We start from the raw sequence: 18,460 nt of genomic DNA, 5'->3' as shown, positions 1-18,460 counted from the left end.
TATATATATATATATTTAAGTAGGTGAATGAATTATCCTATGTTTATCGTCAGCATGGAAATTTTTGTTTGTCTTGTTGTCGAGAGAGGCTCCCTTTCTTTCCTGATGAGAAGATTGCATAATGCACCCTTTATTCCTTTGGAATGAAAGCATGCTGTCTTCGAAACATATGTCGAGAGTAAAGGAATTTTGTTAACATCTTCGTTCGACTCCATTCTTTCATTAATTCATATATATATATATATATATATATATATATATATATATATATACGACCAAAACGCCACCCTCGACCAATGGACGGTGCTGAGTTGTCAAACATTTAAACCAAATTTTCTCAAAACAACTTGTCCGACTCCCATTTTGTGGCATTATTTCAAGCCAGCCGGTTTTTTTACGCAAACTGCACGTGCATTTTTCTCGCGTACGCGTAGTATCGATCGCAACAGCTGATGTACTTGGGCGTACAAATGCACGTTCCCACGGCTTTATCGGTCGCATTCTCTCCTGGAATCGATTTTTGTAATATTTTCAAGACTCATCCACGCCCTGAAACCGTCGGTATCTACATATCAAATTTGAGCGCAATCGGATGGAGGATGTCCGAGATCCTAGAAGACACACACACAGACAGACAGAACGGATTTTATATGATACACACACACATACACACACACACACACATATATATATATACATTTATAAACTAGCAGAGATACCCGGCGTTGCCCGGTTACATTCAATTGAAGAATTAGACTTTTCTGTTATATTTTATGTAATGAACTGGAATATCTGTTTCGAATTTCATCAAAATTGCAGATGAGGGTTATTTCCCTCTTTACACACCCTAAAAAAATTGTAATCGTGCCACATGTATCCCATACTACTGATTTTTATGCACATGTTCCAAAATTCCAGTCTTATTGATCCTGTTAAAAAGATTTTGCTCCTGAAAAATGAAGGTCATAGAGCTCTAAAATGTGAGAGTTAAGGCCCCTGTTGGGGGTGGGCATCTTAATGTCAACCAGAGAAGTTGAATTGCTGAAAATCTTTTTAACTTGGGTCTTATATCTATTGTTTGAATTTCTTTGAAATAGGAAATATATGTTCACTGGGTTTGTAAAAGAGAGCAAAGCTACAGGAAACCAAAAGACGAATGATCACAATAAGCAGTCAGTTAGCTTACCCTAGTCGTTACCACTCCCAATGTAGGATTCCTCACCATCCAGGTGGCAGGCACAGCCGTAAGTTGCATTACGAATCTATAGCAATTGGAAGGATGTGACCCAACTGAAATCAACATTAACAACTGTGTGACGTGAGGGCTAAGGAGAAATTAAAGTGTCACCTCTGGAGTTTGCAAATGACCACTATACTGATACGTAACTGGACAGAATAAATTTAAAATCTCTAAATGTCTTTGAATAACCAGTCACTCATCTGGGAAGGCCTTGAAATCAATGTTACCATCTGGAGACTGTGTGACCGAGTGATAATAAAAAGACTGAAAAGAGGTCTGCAATCAAATAACTTTACTCAACACTTTGCAACTGAATCAGTGGAGACAAATATGCCTTTCATTCACTTGACAATTTATGCACCACATTGCAGAAATCACAATGTAAGTGTATGTCAAAGCAAACTGTTACACTGTTGTACCATTGAATTAGAAATAATGCCCAACTTTTATGCTCGGGTAACCCCACTGCTTCCAAGAGCACAACTGTATTCGTTTTTGCTTATTGACAAAATTATGGGTGGGGTCTTTCTAACTTTGTAAGAAGATGAAATTTTATAAATATTACTTTATTTGTGTCTAATATCTTTGTTAAAATTTCGTCAACAGCAAAAATATATGAATTGCCATGGGGGTTATGGCCCTTATGCATAGAATATAATTTCCAAATTTCATAAAGATCCATTCAGTACTTTTGACCTAGTTTTGGATCATAAAAGAAATGACTAAAATTTGGGAGTTAAGGCTCCCATTAGGGTGTTATATATATATATATATATATATATATATAAAAGTAAATAAATGGCACAACGAAGCACCGATATTTACTGGAAAATAGCGAACGTATTAAATACGACTCTAATGTACAGCTTCACTGCGTATGTACTAGTAAAAACGCGCGTGTGCAACAAACATGAAAAAAATTGTCTTACCTCTAGGAAGAACATCTGAAAAAGGAAAAACCTAGAAACGGATAATGCAGGACCGGTTTCAGACTCTCCAAAATACGTTTGCCAACGTATATTTGATTTGTCATCATCAGCTGCATAAACCTCGACAACATTTCAAATGTTGCCACATCTATGCCAGTACACTCGTCTGAACGCCAAAACGTTAACAGTAAATATCGGTACTTCGTTGTACCCTTTATTTACTTTTATATGTATAATTTTACCCTTACGGGCTATCCGTTACTGGAAAGCAATACTCTCGTATTGCATTACTATTATCATATATATATATATATATATAAAATATTATTTGAGACAAAACCACTATTTTGCAAAACAAACAAGGAAAGACTTAATCAATACATAACATTTTAATAAATAGTCAAAAAAACCGCCACTACAATCGTTTCTTGTCTTGATCGACAATATATTGGTATTGGCATCCTTTCTGTCTCGGGAGACAATGGAGTTGCGCATTTTTTTTTTTTTTTTTTTTCCTAGGTCTAGTCCGGCTGTTATATTTTATTTCCTGTTACATTTCTTGCTGTGGCTGTGTAGTCCTATCCTGGACAAACACTCCCTCTGGCAGGTACTGCAAATGTAGCGAAGACTGTTCCTGGCTGGTTGTAGTGCCATGGTCTCTTGTTTATGTCTCTTCCTTTCTTTCCATTTCTCCTCTCTCTCTCTGTCACTCCTCTGTATACCCTCTTTTACTGTACGTCGCCATTCTCCACGGTTGCCGGCGACTGCCTCCCAACCGCTAATGTTGATGTTGCAGGCCTTCATATCCCTTTTGCAAACATCCTTGTAACGTAAGATCGGTCTACCCACAGACCTAGTACCCCTAGCAAGCTCTCCGTTGAGTATGTCCTTGGGGATTCTGCCATCTTTCATACGGCTAACATGCCCAAGCCATCTCATACGTCTTTGTGTGAGGAGTGCAAACATGCTTGGTATTCCTGCTTGCCTGAGGACATCTTTGTTGGGGATATGATTCTGCCATTTGATGTGGAGGATTTTTCGGAGGCAGCGCAGGTGAAAGATGTTTAGGCGATGCTCTTGGCGTGTGTATAGCGTCCAGGTCTCGCTTCCATACAGTAGAGTGCTGAGTACACATGCCTGGTAGATCTTCATTTTTGTGCTCTTGGTCAGCTTATTGTTGTCCCAAGCCCGTTTGGAGAGTTGGGCCATCGCAGCAGCTGCCTTGCCAATGCGTATATTGAGCTCAGCGTCAAGGGATAGGTTGTAGGTGACGGTAGAGCCCAGATAGGTAAACTTCTCCACCTCTTGTAATCTGTGGTCTCCAATATGTATGTTTGGGATGTCCGATGTAGCCTGGCCCATGATGTTGGTCTTCTTAAGGCTGATAGCTAAGCCAAAGTCGTTACATGCTTGCTCAAAACAGTTAATGAGCCTTTGGAGGGCTTCTTCTGTGTGTGTTACCAGAGCGGCATCATCAGCAAATAACATCTCCTTGATCAGGACGTTTCTGATTTTGGTCTTGGCACGCAGGCGCGAGAGATTGAACAGTTTCCCGTCACTTCTACTGTGCAGAAACACTCCATCATCTGATGTCTGAAAGGCATGTGACAGCAAGAGTGAGAAGAAGATGCCAAACAATGTAGGAGCGAGGACACAGCCTTGCTTTGCCCCGTTTTTTATTTGGAAGGCGGCTGATGTTGAACCGTTGTGCTGTATGGTGCCTTGCATGTCATCATGGAAAGACTTGATGATCCTCAGCAGCTTTGGTGGACATCCGATTTTTTGGAGCAGGAGGAAGAGGCCTGTTCTGCTTACCGAGTCAAAAGCCTTTGTCAGATCAATGAAGGCCATATATAATGGCATTTTCTGCTCTCTGGACTTCTCCTGAAGTTGGCGTATGGAGAATATCATATCGATAGTTGATCTGCTTCTTCTAAAGCCACACTGCGATTCCGGATAGATTCGAGAAGCAAGTAGTTGTAGCCTGGCCAGGATAACGCGGGCAAAGGTCTTTCCAACAGTGCTTAGAAGGGATATACCACGGTAATTGTTACAATCACCACGGTCACCTTTGTTTTTGTAGAGCGTAATGATGTTGGCATCCCGCATATCCTGAGGGACTGTACCCTCTTCCCAGCCCTGACACAGAAGCTCATGAAGGTGCCGAAGCAGGATGGTGTTTTTGCCGGCTTTGATGATCTCTGAGGGGATGCCGTCTTTTCCCGGAGCCTTATTTCTTGCTAGGGAGTCAACAGCGTTGGTGAGCTCTGCTATAGATGGCGGACTGTCAAGTTCGCACATGACTGGCAAGATCTTGACACTCTCGACTGCAGCCTCAGCCACTGTGGTCTCTCGTGAGTAGAGATCCTGGTAGTGCTCCACCCATCTATCCATTTGCTTGCCTTGATCCCTGATGAGATCTCCAGCAGTTGATTTCAGAGGGGCTGACTTGGTTGCGGATGGACCGAGGGCCTTCTTCAAACCAGCATACATCCCACGGGTGTCGCCCCTGTCAGCAGCTGACTGGATACTCTGACAGATTTCCTGCCAATACCTATTTGCACAGCGTCTGGCTGTCAGTTGGGTTTTATTTCGTGCCTTTCTGAGTTCTTCGAGTGACTTTGTAGAAGAGTCACTCTTGTATTGCACCAGAGCTGCACGCTTTGCTTCGATAACTGGCTCCAGCTCTGAGAGCCCAGCATTGAACCAATCTGGGTTTTGCCTTTCTCTCATGCCGAAAGTATCCAATGATGTCGTATACAAGGCTTCCCTGATATAGTCCCACCTACTTTCAGCAGAGGAGGTTGGGCAGCTACTGAGGGCAACCTTGATAGAAGCAGCAAAACATTTTCGCAGTGTAGGGTCCGAGGTTCTGGCGGTGTTGATGCGTGGTCGGCCCACTTTCTTGGAGCGATGGACTTTTTTAGGGAGAATCCTCACCCTGCTTCTAATTAGTGAGTGGTCTGTGTCACAATCCGCACTGTGGTAACTGCGGGTCAATAGAGTGGAACTCAGAAAGGATCTCCGTGTAATGATGAGATCCAGCTGATGCCAGTGGTGAGATCTTGGATGTCTCCAGGATGCCTTGTGGGATGGCTTGCTGGTAAAGAATGTGTTTGTGATGCACAGGTTGTGGTATGTGCAGAATTCGAGTAGTCTCTGACCATTGTCATTCATGTTGCCAATACCAAAGTGTCCAACACAAATGGGCCACGAATCATGGTCAGATCCCACGCGAGCGTTAAAATCCCCTAGAAGGTAGATATTTTCAGTCGTTGGTATATTTTCTAGGACACAGTTGAGATCTTTGTAGAACTGGTCCTTGGTCTCCTCTGAGCTGTAGAGAGTGGGAGCATAGATGCTGAGTAGATGTACTGAGCCAGAAGAAGTCGAGAGGCGCAGTGAGAGGATACGCTCAGTGCCTCCCGATGGTGGTTCTATTGAGGAGAGTAGTGAGTTTCTCACTGCAAAGCCAACGCCATGTTGACGAGGTTCTTCTGGATCTCTTCCCTGCCAAAAGAAGGTGAGGCCTGCTCTTTGAGTCTGCCGTTTGAGGGAAGTCTTGTCTCCTGCAGCCCAGCAATATCTATGTTGAGCCTCTTTAGTTCACGGTCAATGATGGCCGTTTTCCTTGTGTCTTCAATACTGAGAAGATCGTCAGATATTCCAGGACACATGGTCCTGACATTCCAGCTTGCCAACTGCAGAACTGGTGTTTTCTTGAATTTTAGTTGCTTGCCTGGTGCAGAGGTTGCAGGCCGCTTTTCGAGTCGTACTCTTAGCTCCAAGCACCCAATGGAACAGGCGGCTTGTGGCGGGTCAGCACCTTATTAACTGGGGGCTGCCCAGCTTGAGGTGGGCAGTAGCTAACCAATAGGACACGGAAGTCCCTCCCACCGGCAGAGGTAACCCGTAGCGTCCATATTTTACGCCAATCTGAATGGACTTATCACTCGTAACTGTTACCTCCCGTATTGTTTCTGCAGCTTTTTACAGCAGCACTGAAGTGTCCTCTCCAGTTTTGCGCAGGCCTGGGCTATAGATAAGAAATTCCTGGGTAGCCCAATCGTCAGGTTTCCTCTCTCGACCTTGCTGATGTAGTCCAGTGGAGTGCAGTGCATTACGTTTGGCACCAGCTTGGTTGCAGGAGCTGCCGGAAGAGTGTCGAATCGAACACTAGACCGCCTTCGGGGCTCCACTCCGGATTTCATTGAAGGTTGTCTCCTTTCCGTAACACACACACACACACACACACACATACAAAGATAAATTGATAGATACAACTGAGTGGGCAAACAAAAGTATGAGACACAGCCTAATGCTTTTTTATGTTGATAAGCCTAGTACTTATTCTATTAGTTTGTTCTTGTGAAACCAGTAAGTTATGTGGGTGTAAATAAATGAACAGCAGTTGTGAAGCAGTGATGAGAGCGAATCACAGAGACAATGACACACACATACACTTACATATATACATACACATATATACGATTGATTTGTTTCAGTTTCTGTCTACGAAATCCATATATATTGTTGTTGGCATCCTTTTTGTCTCGGGAGACAATGAAGTTGCGTATAAAATAATCTAGTCCGGCTTTTACATTTCATGACCAAATACATCTCCTGCTGTGGCTGTGTAGTCCTATCCTGGACAAACACTCCTTCTGGCAGGTGCCTGGCTAGTTGTAATGTCATAGTTTCTTGTTAACGTCTTTTCTTGTCTTTCCTTTTCTCCTCTCTCTCTATGTCACTCCTTTGTATTCCCTCTTTTACGGTACGTCGCCAATTTCCACGGTTGCTGGCAACTGCTTCCCAGTTGGTAATATTGATGTTGCAGGCATTCATGTCCCTTTTGCCAACATCCTTGTATCGTAAGAACGGCCTTCCCACAGACCTAGTGCCCTTAGTAAACTCTCCGTTGAGTATGTCCTTGGGGATTCTGCCATCTTCCATACGGCTAACATGTCCAAGCCATCTCATACGTCTTTGTGTGAGGAGTGCAAACATGCTTAGTATTCCTGCTTGCTTGAGGACATCTTTGTTGGGGACATGATTCTGCCATTTGATGCAAAGGATTTTCCGGAGGCAGCGCAGGTGAAAAATATTTAGGCGACGCTTTTGGCGTGTGTATGATGTCCAAGTCCCACTTCCATACAGTAGAGTGCTAAGTACACATGCCTGGTAAATTGAACCATTGTGTTGTATAGTGCCTTGCATATCATCATGGAAAGATTTGATGATCCTCAGCAGCTTTGGTGGACATCCGATTTTTTGGAGCAGGAGGAAGAGGCCTTTTCTACTTACCAAGTCAAAGGCCTTTGTCAGATCAATGAAGGCCATATATAATGGCATTTTCTTCTCTCTGGATTTCTCCAGAAGTTGGGGTATGGAGAATATGTCAATAGTTGATCTGATTCTTCTAAAGCCACACTGCGATTCTGGATAAATTCAAGAAGCAAGTAGTTGTAGCCTGGACAGGATAATGCAAGCAGAGGCCTTTCTAACAGTGCTTAGAAGTGATATTCCACGGTAATTGTTACAATCACCGAAGTCACCTTTGTTTTTGTAAAGCGTAATGATGTTAGCATCCCACATATCCTGCGGGATTGTACCCTCTTCCCAGCGCTGACACAGAAGCTCATGAAGGTGCCGAAGCAGGATGGTGTTTTTGCCGGTTTTGATGATCTCTAAGGGGATGTTGTCTTTTCCCGGAGCCTTGTTACTTGCTAGGGGGTCAATAGCCTTGCTGAGCTCTGCTATAGATGGCAGACTGTCAAGTTCACACATGATTGGCAAGATCTTGACACCCTCGATTGCAGCCTCAGCTACCGTGGTCTCTCGGGAGTAGAGATCCTAGTAGTACTCCACCTATGTGTCTTTTTGCTTGCTTTGGTCCTTGATGAGATCCCCAGTAGTTGATTTCAGAGCGGCAGACTTGGTTGCGGATGGACAGAGAGCCTTCTTCAAACCGGCATACATCCCACAGGTGTCGCCACTGTCAGCAGCTGACTGGATACTCTGAGAGATTTCCTGCCAATACCTATTTGCACAGCGTCTGGCAGTCAGTCGGGTTTTATTTCTTGCCTTTCTGAGTTCTTCGAGTATCTTTGTAGAAGAATCACTCTTGTATTGCATCAGAGCTGCACGCTTTGCTTCGATAACTGTTTCCAGCTCTGAGAGCCCAGCACTAAACAAAATCTGGGTTTTGCCTTTCTCTCATGCCGAAAGTATCTATTGATGTGGTATACAAAGCTTCCCTGATAGAATTCCACCTACTTTCAGCAGAGGAGGTTGGGCAGCTACTGAGGGCAACCTTGATAGAAACAGCAAAACATTGTCGCAGTGTAGGGTCCGACGTTCTGGCAGTGGTCGGCCCATTTTCTTGGAGTGATGGACTTTTTTTAGGAAGAATCCTCACCCTGCTTCTTATTAGTGAATGATCTGTGTCACAATCCGCGCTGTGGAAACTACGGGTCAGTTGAACAGAATTCAGAAAGGATCTTCGCGTAATGATGAGATCCAGCTGATGCCAGTGGTGAGATCTTGGATGTCTCCAAGATGCCTTGTGGGATGTCTTGTTGGCAAAGAATGCACAGTTTATGGTATGTGCAAAATTCAAGTAGTCTCTGACCATTGTCATTCATGTTGCCAATACCAAAACACATACACTTACATATATACATACATATATATACGATTGATTTGTTTCAGTTCCTGTCTACGAAATCCATATATATATATATACATACATACACACACACACACACACACACACACACACACACACACACATATATATATATATGTATACACACACACACACAAAGATAAATTGATAGATACAACTGAGTGGGCAAACAAAATATGAGACACTGCGTAGTGATTTTTTATATTTTGATAAGACTGGTACTTATTCTATCAGTTTCTTCTTGTGAAACCAGTAAGTTATGGGAATGTAAATAAACGAACACCAGTTGTGCAGCAGTGATGAGGGAGAAACACAAAGACACATACATAGACTTACATATATACATACATATACATACAATTGATTTCTTTCGGTTTCTGTCTACAAAATCCATTGACAAGGCTTTGGTTGGTCTGAGGCTATAGCAGAAGACAAATGCCAAGTTACCACACAGTGGGACTTAACTGAGGACCATGTATTTTGGAACCAAGTTTGTTACCACACAGCCACACCTGCACTTATGTATGTGTGTGTGGGTGGATGTGGATGTATGTGTGTATGGATGTATATATGTATACATATATATGTGTGTATATATATGTGTATATATTACATGTACATCTCTCTCTCTCTCTCTCTCTATATATATATATATATATATATATATATATATATAAATACATACATATATGCACACACACATACATACATATACATTTGGAATTTACAAAAGACGAAGACGGGTGTGTAAACAGCAAACAGGTTTATTAGTTTAACGCTCCGGACTTAGGAAAATTTATATAGGGATTACTACTGATTTTAGAAATAGATATAGGGGACATAAGAATTCATTTATTCACCCCTATATAAAAATTCCACGGCATTAGCATCATACATTAACCACCTCATACAGTCTAACATTGAGTATAATTAATGATGATCGATAATTACTGAATCAACACCATAGAACACATATACTAAATCGTATAGGCTTTGCATAAAGGAATCGAGAAGCATACTATACACTAGTAATAGAAATAAAGATGTATTATTAAATGAAATTATAGACATTTTAGTATGTTGTTAGCATTTCTTAAACTTTAAAATTAAATTTTTAAAATATAAAATTGTAAAGCTTTTTGAAAATACTATCTGGATTCGATCCAATGAATACTTATGCACAAATCTAAAATCTTAAATAATTTCTTTCTTATTATAGTATATATCAGTACAGAGTGGAACGTTCCCATTGTGTATAGAAATTGAATATTGAATCACGCGAGGCGCCTGCCGCCACGTGTCGGAACCGTTTTGTAGAAGGTCCGCCGACCCTCAAGTCATGGAGACTTACGCGGGGGTCGCCGCTATGAAGAGTGATACGTCGCTTACAATAAGAGAAGTGTTCTTCAAAAAAGAACAACTAAAAGAATATGAGAAATTCGTTGAAAGGGAGGGTGACAGCGGGAAGCTGGTCCCTCCTGCTGAAGCAAAGGAGAAAAAGACAATAAGACAATAACTTACAGGACACAAGATAAGAATACAAGAAAGCTAACGAGAATAGCAATAGAAGAGATCAAAAAATGTCTGGACGACGTAATGAAGAAGGCAACTTTCGTGTGCAGAGGCAAGAAATATGGTACGGTGGAGGTGAGGTGCGCAACAAAAGAAGTTGCGGCCTCGCTAGCTACCACCGTACTCAGAGCCGAAAACTTTATCCTGTGGCCTACATATAAAGGAAGAAGAGGGGTACGGGTCAAAATCCCAAATGTGCCCCCAGAAGTGAAGACAGAATGGCTGGTAACAGCCATTCTAGGGTCAGCTGAGGAAGAAGTGGAAATAGGGTCGATCAAGGAGACCAACATCGTGAACTGGAAGGGATTCGGGTAGAGATGTGGCTGATGGCCACAACAGAAGATATAGAACGGATTCCCTTCCAAATAGAAGTAGAAAATGAAAAAAACCCTCAGCGTAATTGTGGAGGGGAGAAAGCCAAACTGCTACTTGTGCGGGACAAGAGGGCACATAAAAAAGAAATGTCCGCTATACGAATTCATAGCGGAGTGTGAAAGGGCGGAGGAAAACAAAAAAGAGAAGGAAAAAGAACTCGAAGAAAGGAACAATGCACTAGGAGAAAGAAAGCAAGGAAAAGGAAACAACGGTGAAGCAACAAGAGAAAGGAAATAACAATACACGGAAGGAAAATGAAATCAAAGGGAAGAAATCAATTGAAAAGGAACAAAATTCACAGGGTAGAGAAGTAATAGAGAAAGAACCAAAACAAAATCAAGAGAAAGAAAAGGAAAGTACACTAAAGGAAAGAGAGAAAACAGGAAAAAAAAACAAGAGAAGGAACAGAATCAAGAGAAAAGAAAGGATGGTACACAAAAAGAAAAAGAAACAACAGGAAAGGAACATACGACAGACAAAGAGCTAAAAAGACAAGAGAAGGAAAAAGACAGAAGGGAAAGCAAAAAGAGAGAAATAGAAAAACCGAGAGAGGAGGGTAAAGAGGAAGTAAGTCCGAAGAAGAAAACTAGAGAGAACGCAGGTTCGAGTAGACGGTATAAATTCTATGGAACGTTGGTCCAATACAGGCATTGTGGGGAGATGGAGGAAATAATAAGTGAAACAGAGGGATATTCATGGGTCAGGATGGGCACTGAGTGGAAGGAAACGGGTGCACTGGTCCATGAATACAGCGCCGATGCGTTTATCGAGGCCGCTGGTGTGAACGTGATAAAACATGCGAAGTGCCGTCTTGTAAGATATCCACGTGAGATGGAGAATTACAACGACCTGGTAAAGGTAATGGAACTGATTTAAAATTATATATAAAAAAAACAGAATTAGAAAAGACCTTGTTAAACGAAAGGTAATTTCAAATGTACTTTGAAATATTGAAAATGTATTGCGAAAGCTTTATATTTGAAATTTTGTGAAAAGCATTTTTTCTGTAAAATATTTATTTGATAATGTATTCTGAAATTTTTCTTTTGAAATGTATTTTGGTCGAATGTATTGCGAAATTCTGTAAAATGGTTTTTGTTATTTCCGAAAATATTGTAAGATGTAATTTTGATGAATAGAAATGACGAAATGTAACCACCTGATTTCGGGGATCGGGTGGGCATTACACCACATTTATACATACTTCATAAACTCATTAATTTTATTTTTTTCCCCGATTGTATTGTCCCCTCTATGTTCGCCCCTTGTGGGTAGTAATAAAATCCTTTCATTGATTTTCATTTCTTATTTAAACGTGAACATCTTGAAAATCTTCAGTATCTGATATTATGCTGCCACTTATTCATCGATACGCAGTCGGATTTTCACTTGGCTTTTGTCATGTTATATTGCACGTGAGTTACTGTTTTTTGAATATTGAAGTACGAATCTGTGTTAAACTTTTGTTAAAAATTTGTTGTTTGAACTGTCGAACATCTGGTGTTTAACCAGAAAATATTGTTACTCCCCTCCTGTAAGGAGGAGAAAGTGCTGTGCGTTGTAGCATAACAAAAAAAAAACCCCAAAAAACCTCATTTTTGAAAATTTTGAAAATGAACAAAGAAAACATTTTTTCTTCTGGAAAAATGTATGAATCTCTGACTGACGAAGGTTCGCCTTCTAAAGAAACCGTAGTAGGTTCGCCTACAGTGAAAACCGTAATGGATACGTCCAAACTGAAAGCTGTGATAACAGCCAAAGTATATGAAAGTTCACCTTCTGGTGAAACTGAGAAAGTTAGTGAAGGTTCGCCTTCAAATGGAAAAAAAAATGATGATGAAACAAAAACTTACAACTTCACAGCCGCCGCCGGAAGAAAAACAAGAAATAAAAATGGAGGAAATTGAGTTCGAAAAGTATAAAACAATGTTCAAAAGGGAGGGGAACAGTATAAAGGCAACCCTCCCACAAGAAATTAAGGACAACGCCAAAAAAAAAAAAAAAAGAATTATAATATACAAATTGTATATTATAAAAGCAAAAAAAATAGAAAAAGTGACGAAAGAACAAGTAGAAAAATGCCTGCAACCAATATGGAAAGATGTGAACTACGTGACATGGGGAAAGAAGTACGCTACAATAGCGGTATACTTCAAAGAAGAAGAATTGGCTAAGAAGCATTCCATCACCCCGATAAAAACCAGCGACATAATCCTGCTACCCTCATATTTGGGGCGAAGGACATCCAAGATAAGAATAGAGGAAATTCCCCCAGAAATTGAGGTGAAGTGGCTACTCCCAGCCCTATTAATAGGGCTGCAAAAGAAAATAAATATCATTAACATTACAAAACTTCAAAAGAAAACTGGAGAGGCCAGACGCTGCAGATAACAGTGCAGGCGGCCCCAGAAACTCTAGAGGAGGTCCCGGGGGAGATAAATTTTGACGAAGAAATAAACTTGCGGGTGGTGGTAGAAGGGCGAAAGCCAAGATGCTATGAGTGTGGCGAAAAGGACCACATCCGTGCGGAATGCCCCACCTGCAAGAAAGAGGAGGAAAGAAGAAAGGCTGAAGAAGAGGCGAAGAAGAACACAGAGACAGAAGAAGAAAAGAGAAAAGAAGATGAAAATGACTTCACACTGGTGAGGCAAAAGAAAAAAAGGAAGAACGATGACCGAAACCCACCCATCCCATGTACAAAGAAAACAAACACCCAGGGGGGGAAATCTACCCCACCCAACCACGGTTCCCCACAAAAAGGTAAAAAAGAGAAGACCCCCCCAGCCCAACCCGAATCACCCCCACCCCCAGTGCCAATCAATTCCCTCTCCTCCCAAACTTCTCCCCGTGTTCCCCCCATCATACTCACCGCTGTCCTCCCCCATCACCCCCACAAAGCCCTAAAAAAATTATTGAATTCGTGACAGTTTTTGTCTCGATAAACAAAGATAATGACAGACTAAAAAATCAAATAGACAAAATTCCAACAGCAAAAAAAATACACACATAAAATACTTCCCAAGAATGTTGAAATCTACAAAATAGATAGAATGAACTTTAACATTATAAGAGCGGAGTACTCGGGGGATATTAATGGTCCGTGACTCGACCTGCACGAGTCACTATTTAAAGCGGACTTCCCCCCACGACAAACAGGAAAAAAATAAACAACTAAAAAGGTAAGTAATGTCTCGTATTTATGTAGGGTGTATAAATGTGTATGGCCTGATGTCGAACTGAAAGCAGGGGCGCCTCCTAAATGACATCAGGTCACGAGACTTAGATGTTGTTGTTGCCACAGAAACCTGGTTAAAGGGGCCAAGAGATCTGCTCCCGCTGTTCGACGGTTACGAGGGAATTATCTCTCCGAGCCGTTCGTCCGGCGGAAGCGGGGTGTTGGTCCTGTGTAAAAAGAACCGGTTTTCTGAGAAAAAGTTGATTTTTTTTCAGATCCAGAAGGTAGGCTGGTCGTCGTTGATTTGACGTTCAGTAGTCGTAAGACAATCAGGCTGGTTGCGATTTACGCACCCAACCAAAACAAGGGGCAAAGTGGTTATTTCCGGAACCTTGGAAAGTTTCTGAGTACATCGCATCCTATAGTAAACTTGGGAGATTTCAACACAGTCTGCGATGTGCGGGTAGACTGTGAGGGCTTGCGTACAGATAGGAAAGGAAATGCTTGCTTCCAGGATCTACTAAGACGTTTGAGCTGGTAGATCCATATAGACTGGAACATCCGAACGCTCCATTGTGGACATGGTCAAGCAGCGACGGATCTTCCAAGTCATACATAGACAAGATACTAATTAGAAAGGTAGATAGAAACCTAGCTAAGAGTCCACAGCTCCACATGGTCAGCTACAGTGACCACAAGATGGTCACCTGTAGGCTAGACATAGATAAGACAAATAGAGGTCCTGGTTACTGGAAACTTAATACGTCCCTCTTGGCGATTAAGGAGTACAGTGACAGGATTAGGTTAATGATTCAGAGGGCCATGACCGGATCCATTAACAACAAATGGTGGTATGCCCTCAAGCGAGCCATTAGATACGAGTCTATTAGATATAGTATAGATCTTGTAGCTAGAGAGGCCAGAAAGGAATCAGCACTAGTTAAGGACTTAGAAGAAGCAATGCGAACTGGCACTGCGGCTCAGGTGAAGGTCAAGAGGCTGGTTTTGAACCAGCACCTCGAAACCAAGCACATGGGTTGCATTGTCAGGGCTAGACAACGTGCAATGGGGAGCGAAGGAATCAAGGCCGCGGGATGGGCCCGAGTGGTGGAAGCCCAACGTGGCAACGATGCTACAATTCGATCTCTGACGAACCAACAGGGTAAGTTGATAGACGAGCCCGAGGAGATGTGTCAAGCTTTTCAGGACCACTTCGCCCAACTCTTGGGGGTGGAGGACCGGATAGGGGGAGGGGCCTAACGGACCTCCTCGACGGGCTGCCGCGCCTCTCGGAGCGGGACGCGAAGTGTAGTGGGGAGCCGATCACTCCTGAGGAAATAATAGAGGCCATGGCTGATTGCGGTGCAGGTAAGGTGCCGGGACTGGATGGTCTACCCTACGAGCTTTACAAGAGTATGCCGGACTTGTTCGGGGACTTACTGGCGAACGTCTACGCGAACTGGCAACAGAATGGGTTTATTCCCAGATCTGTGCGTCGGGGAGTGATGACACTAGTCAGGAAGGACCCGGACAAGGGGGATGTCATGGATAATTTAGGCCCATCACTCTGTTTAACGCAGAGCTGAAGATTTTGGCCAAAGGTTATCGAACAGATTGGCGCGTGTCGCGAATGGACTGATTGGGAAGGCACAAACGTGTGCTGTACCAGGCAGGTCCATTCAGGATAATCTCCATCTCATTAGATACACTATAGAGGGAATTAATATCGATTCCGGCAAGAGAGGGGCAGTGGTCCATTTAGACCAATCAAAAGCTTTCGATAGGGTCGACCATCATTACCTGGTGTCCGTTCTGGCTCAGTTCGGCCTAGGTCTTGGCTTCCTCAGGTGGATCATTGAAATGTACGAGAACGTCGACTCGGTAGTTGGGGTGAACGGCTTTCTTTCTAAGCCGTTCAGAGTCAAATGCTCGGTTCGTCAGGGATGCCCACTCTCCCCGCTTTTGTATGTAGTGGCTCTTGAGCCGCTGCTGCGAAAACTGAGTGGCATTCCGAGGCAGCCAGGTCGTGAGATGTCGGTTTCGGCGTACGCGGATGACATCACTATCATCGTGACCGAAGTGGACCTCCTACGTAACGTAGGCAAGGCCATAGAGGTTTACATGACGGTGACAGGAGCAAAAGTTAATCGTGAAAAGTCAGTCGGCTTGCAACTCGGCACCTGGAGAGGCAAGTCGATGCCTCCAGACAGCGTCGTGGGACGTTGGACGGAGGGTCCGATTAAGTTGCTCGGGGTTTGGTTTGGACCAGACCTCCAAATAGAGAAGAACTGGAGCGAGGTATCGATCAGGGTGGCTGCAGTAGTCAAGACCTGGCATTGGCGGTGGTTATCCTTGAAAGGTAGGGCGGAGGTAGCCAATGTGTTTATCGCATCGGTGATCACCTACCGCCTTGCCGTCGTGCCTTGCCCGGATTCGTGGTTGAGCAAGTTGGAGAGACAGCTCTTTCGCTTCTTGTGGAAGGGCTCGAAACCGCTTGTGAGACGCTCTGTCTGTTGTCAAAAACCGTTACAGGGTGGACTAGGGATGCCGTGGCTAATGATGCGCAGAAATGCGCTGAGGCTAAGGCATCTGTGGCTCCATCTGGATGGTGAATGGGTGTGGTCTCCGCTGGCGAAACAGATGTTTCCCAAGTTCACCAGTTTCGGTGGACGGGAAGTCTGGTTTAATCGCAGATCGAAGTTGGGTTCATGGTACACGGAGTGTCGCAAGGCACTCCGACTATTCCGTCGCTCGGGCAATGCCTGCGGCAGTGGTTCTACCGCTGTTTTCTATAGAGGGTTTGTAGAGGCCGGTTGCGATGATACGTTAGGGAAAACCCTAGGTTTCGACGATAATCAGCTGGCCAGTCTGTTCCAACGTACATTTGGGCCGAGGACCCTGGATAATTTTCAGAAGTCCTTGGCTTGGCAGTGTTACCGTGGAGCCTTACCTGTTCGGGACAAACTTGCAAGGCACGGTGGCCAAGTCAGCCCGACCTGTCCGAGGTGTGGGCAAGACAGGGAAACCGTCTTGCACGCGATCGTACAGTGTTCTGAGGTGGAGGAGGAGTACAGCTATCAGCTGAATACATTGTAAAAATCAGCCCACCGGATTTCTTAACAAAAGAAGATAAGAATTGTTTTCTCTCTGTAGTTTCAACTGCGAAACAGTTAGTATGTAAGACAAGGATGAAAGGGATGATAACAGGCGACTTCATCTCTGGTTCTAGTCTGGTGGGTTTTTTTTAATTCCACCTGAAAAGACAAATAGAACTAGAGAGGAGGGGCCTGAGTAAGAAAGTGTTCGATGAAAGGTGGAAGAACGTTGTGAGTAAAAGGTCCCTCATAAATACGAGATAGACCGTAAAGGAAAAAGAGAAAAAAAATAAAATAAAATAAGGTCAAGTGTCGTGGCGGGGTTCGTGGGGTCCGTAGACCGGCCCCACTCCATTTGTAAATTTGTCTAAGTGTATGTATTATCATTCGAAATTGTATAATTATCATCAAATTTTTAATCGACCCCAAAATGCATTATAATGTAAAAATCATTCGTGATTGTTTTGTCCCCTCTGTGTAGCCCTTTATGGGTAATAAAGAAAAAACTTATTTATCGATACTCAAAAACTGAACTTTCACCAAATGGATACTCACTATGTAATGCCTTACTGCTTTTGCTGGATTTTACCTCGAGAAAGGAACCCTGAGGAAAGAGGGCTGAATTTCGAATACTTCGTACAACCACTTTTCTGAAGCGGCTGCAGGTTAGGAAAAAAATTTTAATCGCATCTTTCAATTTAGGTTTTTATATTTCATGTTTATATTCGTATTTCATTGTTATGTTTATATTTGGTTGTCCGGAAAGTTCGTTCCGATTTTTAAAGGAAAGTAAATGGTCACTAAATACTTGCCCTTACATTTTTAATGAACCAAATCTGAACCATTTGTTGCACAATACGTCTCTATCTTTCCTTTACCTTGAAAATACCCTCTTCCCAGAATTGGGCAAGGTATCTTTTTACGTCACCTAAGGAATTGAAATTTTCACCATTAAGACTATTCTGCAGAGACCTGAATAAGTGGAAATCTGAAGGAACAATATCTGAGGAATAAGGAGGGTGGGGGTAACACATCTCAGCCGAGCTGCAGCAATTTTTGTCTGGTTCCCAAAGCATCAAGTGCCGAAAATGAACTTTCTCATCTTTTATTTTAAAGAGTTACAGAATTAACACAGGTTATAGGAACATAAACCTTCTTCCACGAAAAGATAGCTTAAACTGTGCTCTAAATGGAGGTGTAGTCAAGTCCTATTTTATGGACTCAAGCATGTTCTAAAATAAGTCGGAAAATAAGCTACTATAAATCGGCACGAACTTTCCGGACAACCCAATATTTCTATATTTTTATCATGAAACTCTTAATATAAATATGTGGATATTCGTATGGAATAAAACCTCATGTGCTACATCTGAATTTTCTTGTCTG

The sequence above is a fragment of the Octopus sinensis genome, linkage group LG8 (genome assembly GCF_006345805.1).
Source record: "Octopus sinensis linkage group LG8, ASM634580v1, whole genome shotgun sequence".
Classification (NCBI taxonomy): Eukaryota; Metazoa; Mollusca; class Cephalopoda; order Octopoda; family Octopodidae; genus Octopus; species Octopus sinensis.
The sequence above is the reverse complement of the archived record's forward strand: the minus strand, read 5'-3'. Positions refer to the sequence as shown.